Here is an 8,493-nt window from a genome sequence, read left to right on the forward strand (position 1 = left end):
TTGTTCATGCTTTTGTTTATGTATGTCTTTTGTTTATATTTAGGATATTTACCGTGTTTTGCTATTGTTTGTATGTTCACCCCCAAGGGGCTGGTACAAAAGACAGTACCCATTTTGCACGTAAACTGGTAGTTGCCCAACCAGTGAGGCGCAGTAGTAGTCTTCAGTTTTACTTAGGTTAGTTTAAGAGGTACTAGACAGGAACAATAACATTTTGGCTAGGCCTACAGAAAATTAATTAGGATAACGGTACCTAGGCTAGGCTAGTTTATTTTATCTTAGCCATGAAGGAGTAAAATTGCTCAGAACTAGGGTGTAGGCTTTTCTTTGTTAATTATAGAACAATGATAAAAAACAGCTCAGTGTAAATAGGTTAATCAAGAATTTCAGTCAATTGTAAGACAAAAGATATCACTTCTTATGAACTCCATCAGCGCTTCATACACACAAGACAGCCAATACTGTCATAAAAAAGTTGTTTTAGTACAAACATGCTGATACTCAATTTTAAGAATAATTTGTAATTTTAAATTATTTACGATGATAGAAAATTATTTTGTGACAAAAAACAAGAAAGCTCACACAAATGCTTCTGAATAGGTCTTGCAGTAAAGTGGCTGCTGCCTGCAGACAGTGTCCATGAAATTAAAGATCTTGAAATCAACTACATGAACTTGGAAGATTATGCAGTGTTTTTTATATATTGGTGCCCTTCATATTTCTTATGGAAAAAACATCAAAATGACTGTCATTTGACCATAATCTGATATCAAATTCAGTGTTGGAAGAGAAATTAAAGTATCATAGTGTATTAACAACCTTGGATTTTGGGTAGGGGCCACAAAACTATGAACCTCACTTATTGTACCATAAATCAGAGTAAATATAAGGATCTGTCATGACCTAATTCCAAAGATAACCTAATGTAGCGCCAGGATCACCTTGACTGAAGGCTTCATCCTCTCTGAACTCACCCTAACCTGACCTAGGGAATTATAAATTCGAGTGAAATATGTGAATGTATTGTCACCTAACCTAATGTTAGGTAGCACATCCTGCCTAGTTGGCCAAACCTGTTTTAATATATATTTGAGTTATTGATTATCTCTTTTATGAAAAGATGCAGCTTAATGGAAGCACCTCTAATGAGAACTTGTAGTCTTATTTGAATCATTCTGAGCTATTAAAAAGACAGATCTTCTAACTAACTTAAACTTTATATTTTGTGTCATCCATAGAGGAACTTTACCGTATTAGATGTCAACATTGCAAGCATTATAAAAAATAGTTTTAACAAAGAACTAACAGCACTCCTTATTGTAATTGCCACCAGATCTATGGTGATAGAGAAAGTGGTGAGTAGTAGTGCAAGGGAGAGTAAATCGGTTTAAATATGGAAGTAAGTAGGAGAAAGGAAAAAACCAACCCTTTATCTAAAACCTGTAATGAAGATGCAGGGAGGGTGAGGTTAATGTTCCCCAAGCCAAGTCATATTTTGGAGTCCTTCCGATAAGTAAGACTAATGATAGGGCATAAAAGGTCAAAACTTATAGAATGAAAAACTCCTTTTTTACTGACTAATATTTTTAAAATTTATAAAACCTACTAACTTTTAATGTAAATGATTGATAAAAATCTTTTGTTAGCCATTTTGTATTTTTTTTTATCATTTAGCTAGTATTTCATGGGCATTGCATCAAATTTGAATGTCACATGTAAAGAGACCATAGATTACAGTTACTGGTCAACATGTCTCATATGTAACATCAATGTTTTATGCACATCATCTGTCAGTATTGATTTACCATTAAATCTCTGTTAAATGCTCACATAATGTTTATTTTACAGGTTCTATGAAACGAAGATGTCAGGGAAAAGCTTCCAATTTGCAGTAGACACCACTGTTGAGGAATGTTGAACCCAATTTAGTGAATTCTGTCACAGCAAGCAAAGAAGGAACAGGATGTGATATTTCCCAGCAACTGTACTACATTTTTTCCTTTTGGGTATGACGGCTCTTTTATTAGAAATCTCAATGAATTTATGTAACAAGGAGTCCTCTGTTGGCAAGGTTTAATAGTAAGTTGTTGACAAATCCATTGGCTTTGTTCTTGTCAGGTGACTATACTATGCCCTGTAGAATGTTATTCGTATGTTTATGATTAAATCTTTCTAACGTGTATTCAGTTTTTTAGTGGGATTTTTTTTTGTTGAAGATTGCTGTTTGTTCCAGTGTGTTGATATACCGGGAATTGTCTTTATTGTCTGATCCTTATTTCAAAAGAATTTATCGATGATGATGTGCAATAATTTTTATTCAGTTTAGAACATTTTCTTCATAAAAATTTGCATTATAGTTTATCTTGATTTTATCTAAAGATTTTCCAAACGTTTGGTCTATGACAGAGTTGCAATTCACAGCTAAGCATTCATAGCAATTTTCATGAGGAAATATATATTTCAAGATAAAATCTGCTGATTGCATATTTTTTTTAATTTTTAAGATGCATTTACATTTTCCTTAATAAGATAGTTCCTGCAAGTGAAAGTAAAGAGTTTTGTACATTTATAAAAAAAAGTGTATATGGATCAGTATACAGTGATATTCTGTTAAGTAAAATAGCTAAGTCTACCCAAAGATGTATGCTTATAGTTCGTAATTATTTTATTTCTTTTCAAAAGACTTTGTTAAGCATTGATTTTGGTTCAGAGTAATGAGAAATTCCAAGGAAAATGGTATGTGTTAAGAATATCTCAGTTGTAGTAACAGTAATTTGAATTATGAATATCATAATCTTGTCTTAAAATTTAGTGATTTTATACACAGTGCTTAACAGAGTTCATGTACAGTGGTTTGTAAAATCATTCAGAAGGATCTTGGTAGTAGTTGATGTGCAAAACAGTTTTAATTTGACTCAGAATCATTTAGCATCAATCATGGAGCCAGACTTAAGCAGTAGGCAAATTTTTGATATGGCAACATTGAATTACAAGGAGGGTGAAGGATTTCCATGTAAGGAATGTGGGGGAGGGTGCAGTGAGAAGTCATACCTTCATAAGCACACTAGAATGCACCCAGAGGAGAAGCCTTCGTTTACGTGCACGGAATGCGGGAAAATATTCAGCCAGAAATCTTATCTCGATCAGCATTCAAAGATCCATACGGGAGAGAAGACGTACTCTTGCAAGGAGTGTGGGAAGGTCTTTGTTAACAAGAGTTATCTCGAAGTCCACATGAGAGCCCACTCAGGAGAGAAGCCTTTCATTTGCGGAGTATGCAGTAAAGGCTTCACAGTGAAGAGCAACCTCAAAGTGCACATGAGAACGCACTCAGTAGAGAGACCATTTACATGTAGAGATTGTGGAAAGGGATTTACTGTGAAGAGTAATCTCAAAGTGCATATGAGAATACACACTGTAGAGAAGCCTTTCATATGCATTGAATGCAGTAAGGGATTTACAGTTAAAAGTAATCTCACAGTGCATATGAGAACACACACAATCGAAAAACCATACAGCTGTAGGGAATGTGGTAAGGAATTTGCCGTCAAGAGTAATCTGAAAGTGCACATGAGGACGCACTCGGTGGAAAAGCCGTTCAACTGTAGGGAGTGCGGTAAGGGCTTCACAGTAAAAAGTAATCTTAAGGTGCATATGGCAACCCATAGTAGAGATGCAATTCACTTATAAGTCTCAAGATTAGGGATTTTAGTTATCTTAAAGAGGTTAGTGTTAATGCCGTAGTTCACTCAGGAGAGGAAACTGCATGACTTTGGGAAGGGACGTAGTAACTGCAGTACTGTACGACTTATGGCACACTGTTAGAATGCACAAGAAAGCAGTCATAAAAAACAGTTTAGTCTTAAATATATTGAATAATCTGTAGTAATATTGAGAGACACAGTACTTCTTAATAATGGAAGAATTCAAGAGCTCTCCTTATGCTGAAAGGCTTAGTAGGCAATAAAGCCATTAGTAAAATGTAAATCTTCAAAGATACAGTCAGAGAGGTGGAGGTACTGATAAAATGACGAAAATTAAATTTTGAAGAAAGTCCTAGTGTTACAGTAAGAAACATGGCAATTGGTAACCAATCTATTTATTTTCTGGCATTACTGGTTTAGACATTACCATGAGGGACCATTGTTATTAGTTAAGGCCACCATTGGACAGTGAGAAGTTGAACAGGAGAGATAAAACTACAATTTATAAATTTTGATAAAGAGCTTGCAGCTCATTGTAATCTAAAGAGGAAGCAAATGCAGTTCCTATAGCAGTAAAGTAAACTGTATTTCAAATGGTTCATTCTCATCAACTTCAGAAATTCAAACAAATTTAATGCTTAAATTGTAATCACAGGAAGCAGCATTGTAATGTTAATATGGCTGCTTACTGGTGGTGTGCTGATTACTCCGCGAACTGTCATCTTGCTGCTGCTTAATTTATTGGTCTAGATGCATTCCAAGGCACCAGCAGCTGCTGTTGCTTGTCTGTTTTGTGCAACAAGAGAATAATAGCAAATGAATGCATTGTGTATTGTTTTGATTATTTTGATTACAGTACACAAGACTTAGGTTAACGCTGTAGATGAATTTAAATTAGTCTTAAACCTTTGGTAGAGTGTAACACATATTTGTTTTTGGAAGTGATGTTTATTTTATTTGAAATTTTTTTTTATTTTATCCTTATTATATTGTAAACACATGGTGCTGTTTGAAACTGGCAGTTCTTGAACTTTTCATCTTTTATACAACATATGGCATTGTCATCACTCTGATGTGATTTGTTGGAATGTCCTGTTACTCTTTTTTTGTTGGTAGAGTTATGTTTATGTTTTGTTGAAATGTATGCAGTGTTTTTTTTGTTGATAGATTTTCAGGTCATTGGTTAGGGGTTTTCTGTATAAGTTTCATTTAAGAGAGTGGCATTAGGGCAGATGTTAAAATTAAGAGTGAGCGCAAACAGAAATCATCTCTTTTGAGTTCAGTTATCAAAGGTCATGAGTAATAATGAAAGCAAATAAGTTTGTTTTAATGTCTTCTTTTGGTTTATCCTCTTGCTTCTGACAGGTTAATGTGGCTATGGTTTGAGCTATTTCTTGAGTCAAGGGAAATTGTATGTTGAATTTTTTCTGAACAGATAAAAGCCACTTTATGTTAGTTTATTCATGTGTTCAGCTACATGGCCCAATTACAAGGTATACAGCTCTTATTTTCTTTAGTCTTTGCCTGTGGGGCCATGTGTTACCAGAGAGTTGAGTTATTGACCAGGTGACAAAAATTATAAGTCATTCAATCAAGTAGGTATCTGCCAGATAACAGAAATCTTGAGTCATTCACTCAAGTGAGTATCTACTAGTAGTAGAGCATCTTGTTTTTTATTAAGTTAGAAATTATTACTTTGTGCTTGTCCATGAGCTTAAAGCATTTTGTGTTTTCGGTAATTTAAATGCAGTCTGATAGTACTGTACTTTTAGTTACCCAGTACTGTATCAGGTTTTTTTGTGCAAATCCAAACATGCAATTGCAGTCTGATGTCTTGTTCAAGCACAGTTGCGCTTTCATTCTGGTTGAAGTTAGTATCCTAGTTCTTTTGCTTAAGGAAACAGTGCTTCAACATAATCCTACTGGTGCATTTTTGTTTTGTTTATTGTTTCATCTATGAGGACAGTACTGCATGGTCACTCATATATGATTGGGCAGAGCGCAAATAGTTTAACTGTTTACACTGTGCTACCTGTGTTTGCCACTAGAGGTGAGAAAATTTTGGTAATGATCTAAACACCAAAATTCATGCAAATAGAAAAGGGAATGTCAAGTCTTGGGCTGATTTAATATCTCCTGCTTGATTTTGGAGAACGAACCATCTGGCTCCATTTGGAGAGAAAAGAGTCCTTCTCTTGAGAGAGGATCTGCTTTCTTTCCAGAAACACAGTATCTTTCACTAACAGAACCCTCCTTGGACCATGTGGTAGAACTAAGCTTGACACCAGTCTAAGTTGCTAGAGACAGTTTTGCAGCTTTGATGATGATTCTGTAAAGGTAGAATGTCGTGTGATAGTGCAGGTGACACATAGATGGTAGGATGGCATTCTGTAAGTGAGTTTGCTGACTTTGGACATGGATGTCTCCAAAACTGAAGGCGCTCAGCAGATTTCTGTGGAGTAGACACCTCTCCTTAGAGTAACCAAAACAAGAAAGGCCAAACTGCATGATGGCATGAAGGGTTCAGCAGGAATGTTTTAACATGTTCAGTATCAGCCTAGTAAAACAAAAAATATAAAACACTGGACAGGAAACAATATTACTTTTGACAGCAAGTTTCTGTTCAGACATAAAGGAGTGGAGGACAATGAGGTATAGATAAGAGGTGACAGGTAGTAAAAAAAACTGCAACAAAGGACGACTGATCTGTTGACTGACATAGCACATCTAAAGACAGAAGAACAGATAACATGGTGGTCTACATATGAGAGACAGGCAACACAGAAGCCTGGACAAGACATAACAGTACATCTTGCTTGCCAGGTTTGTTTCCAAATTCAGCAAGGCAGATGTCCTGTTATCTCTTGGATAGGCTATAGGACATTTCAACATTGCTTGAAAACTACCTTTTCATCTATGTTGAAGAAACTTTTCCACAGAAAATCAATTATGTCATCAAGGTAATCCAAGGACGAAACAAACGTGTCAGCTTGTTTAGAGGTGAATGCATTGCTAATGATGGTTCAAACCTGTTCACTAAACTGGTAATGTAGGCTAGAGCACCATCCAAGATGTCATCAAGGATACTCATTTGAATTAATACTTCAAGGATTCTGTTATCTAGAGAGTGATTCTACCCTTGCATAACTTTTACTTTATGGAGCATTGTAGTGAAAGTCAAATGATAGTTTTCTGAATGCAAGACATGAACATTATTTTAGGTTTTAATCTTTTTATATTATTTTTAGGTTAAAGGGACAGTAAGCCTACTTGTCCTTATCAATCTGAGGATGATAGAACCAAAGAAAATCAATGGGATTTTATTTTACATAACTAAAGAGGTTCCTTGCAAGAATTCATACAGAAAGCTAGAACTTTATCTAAGGAAAATGAACCACATTGAGGTAGATTCATTCTTATACTTGTTCTTAAAGGGTTGGATTTTTACAGCTGAAAGCTACTGCATATTCAGATGTATGCTAGTAAACTTTGTAATATCTGATGCTATGAGGAATTCAGAGTATGGTGTTAGTGAGTTTCAGTTGTGGATGAGAAAATCATTATTCTCTAGAAATATGGTGTTCATGATTGATAGGGATTGAAGGTAGCTGGATGCTAGGAGTATGAGTATTTTGTACAGTATTGATACACAAGACTGTAATCAGAGTGTGTTCATGAAATCCTTCTGTGGTATCGATTCAGAACATAGTTGTAACTAATTGAGGTGCATTGTTAATCATTACTAATTAAAAGTTATGCTGCTATTGTTGTAACTATTAGTTAAAAATATACTTGAATGTAGTGGTATACTTAGGAATAAAAAAGACAAAAGTTCCTTTAGTTTTTGTTGATATCCAGATTTAGGTTTAAATGTTGGGGAACGGGCTTTTTAAAGCTTCAGACAAAGAGCAGATGACGTATTAAGGGATAAGCCATTGAAAGTTCATTTATTGAACTGGAGAAGTAGTAACGTTTTTCATTGCTGCAGTGAATGGCTATCTCATTAAAAGTTAAGGCAAAAAAAGGATGTATAGTGTTGAACTGTTTTACTGATTGAGATAAAGCTGATCTGTAGTCACATGTTGGTACTGTAAATGATACGAGTATGTACTGAGGGAAGTAATATAACTACCCATAATGGAAATTCACAAGACAGTTACATGGCTGTCGAGAGAAATTGTTAAGTGACAGATGTTCATAAACAAAACATATTACAAACTTTTCTCACATGCCCAGCTTTCTCACCAGGCAGCTACCTGCTATTCTAAAACAGGTTGAACTACTAGAAAGTTATACCTCTCCTTTCGCAGTGCTTTGTGAAGACTTTTCTTATCTTTTTTTGACATATATTTATTGTAATCACCTTTCACAGTTTTGTCATAGCTTCTCTTGTCTTTTACTGTTTAATATTTATTTTAATGGTTGTTCCACAGATGTACCATGTAACTGGATATTGCGAAAGGTTGCTGACTGCCTAGTAAGTTGGTGATAAAGGTAAGATGCTCAATACAGTGTGTAATTGTGTGAAAATGTTTTATTTTGACAGCCCATTGGAAAATTATGAATTGTAGACTTTTGAGATTTTTGCAACAGGAAAAGTAGTTTAATATATTATTTGTTGTGGATATTAGAACAATCTACATCGCTGAGATGCACATACACAAAGTCAGTCTGTAATAATTTTTTCTAAAGAACCTATCAGTATTAGGGGTTGGTAGTAATTGCAAAAATCTTTGATATAACAATTGTTGAACAAAAGAAGCCATATTTCCCATATTTTATGGGAAAA

At 34.9% G+C, this 8,493-nt stretch overlaps 1 long non-coding RNA gene across 1 annotated transcript in view; it reads left to right on the forward strand.

Annotated features, from left to right (window-relative positions):
* The window catches only part of LOC136826178 (uncharacterized), an 8,340-nt gene extending 802 nt beyond the window's left edge, over positions 1-7,538 (forward strand). Inside the window, exon 2 of the long non-coding RNA XR_010849534.1 lies at positions 1,849-7,538. This is a non-coding gene — a long non-coding RNA (uncharacterized lncRNA). The remainder of the gene's footprint in view (positions 1-1,848) is intronic.
* The last annotated feature ends 955 nt before the right edge of the window (positions 7,539-8,493 follow it).

Source organism: Macrobrachium rosenbergii, chromosome 40 (assembly GCF_040412425.1).
Source record: "Macrobrachium rosenbergii isolate ZJJX-2024 chromosome 40, ASM4041242v1, whole genome shotgun sequence".
Classification (NCBI taxonomy): domain Eukaryota; kingdom Metazoa; phylum Arthropoda; class Malacostraca; order Decapoda; family Palaemonidae; genus Macrobrachium; species Macrobrachium rosenbergii.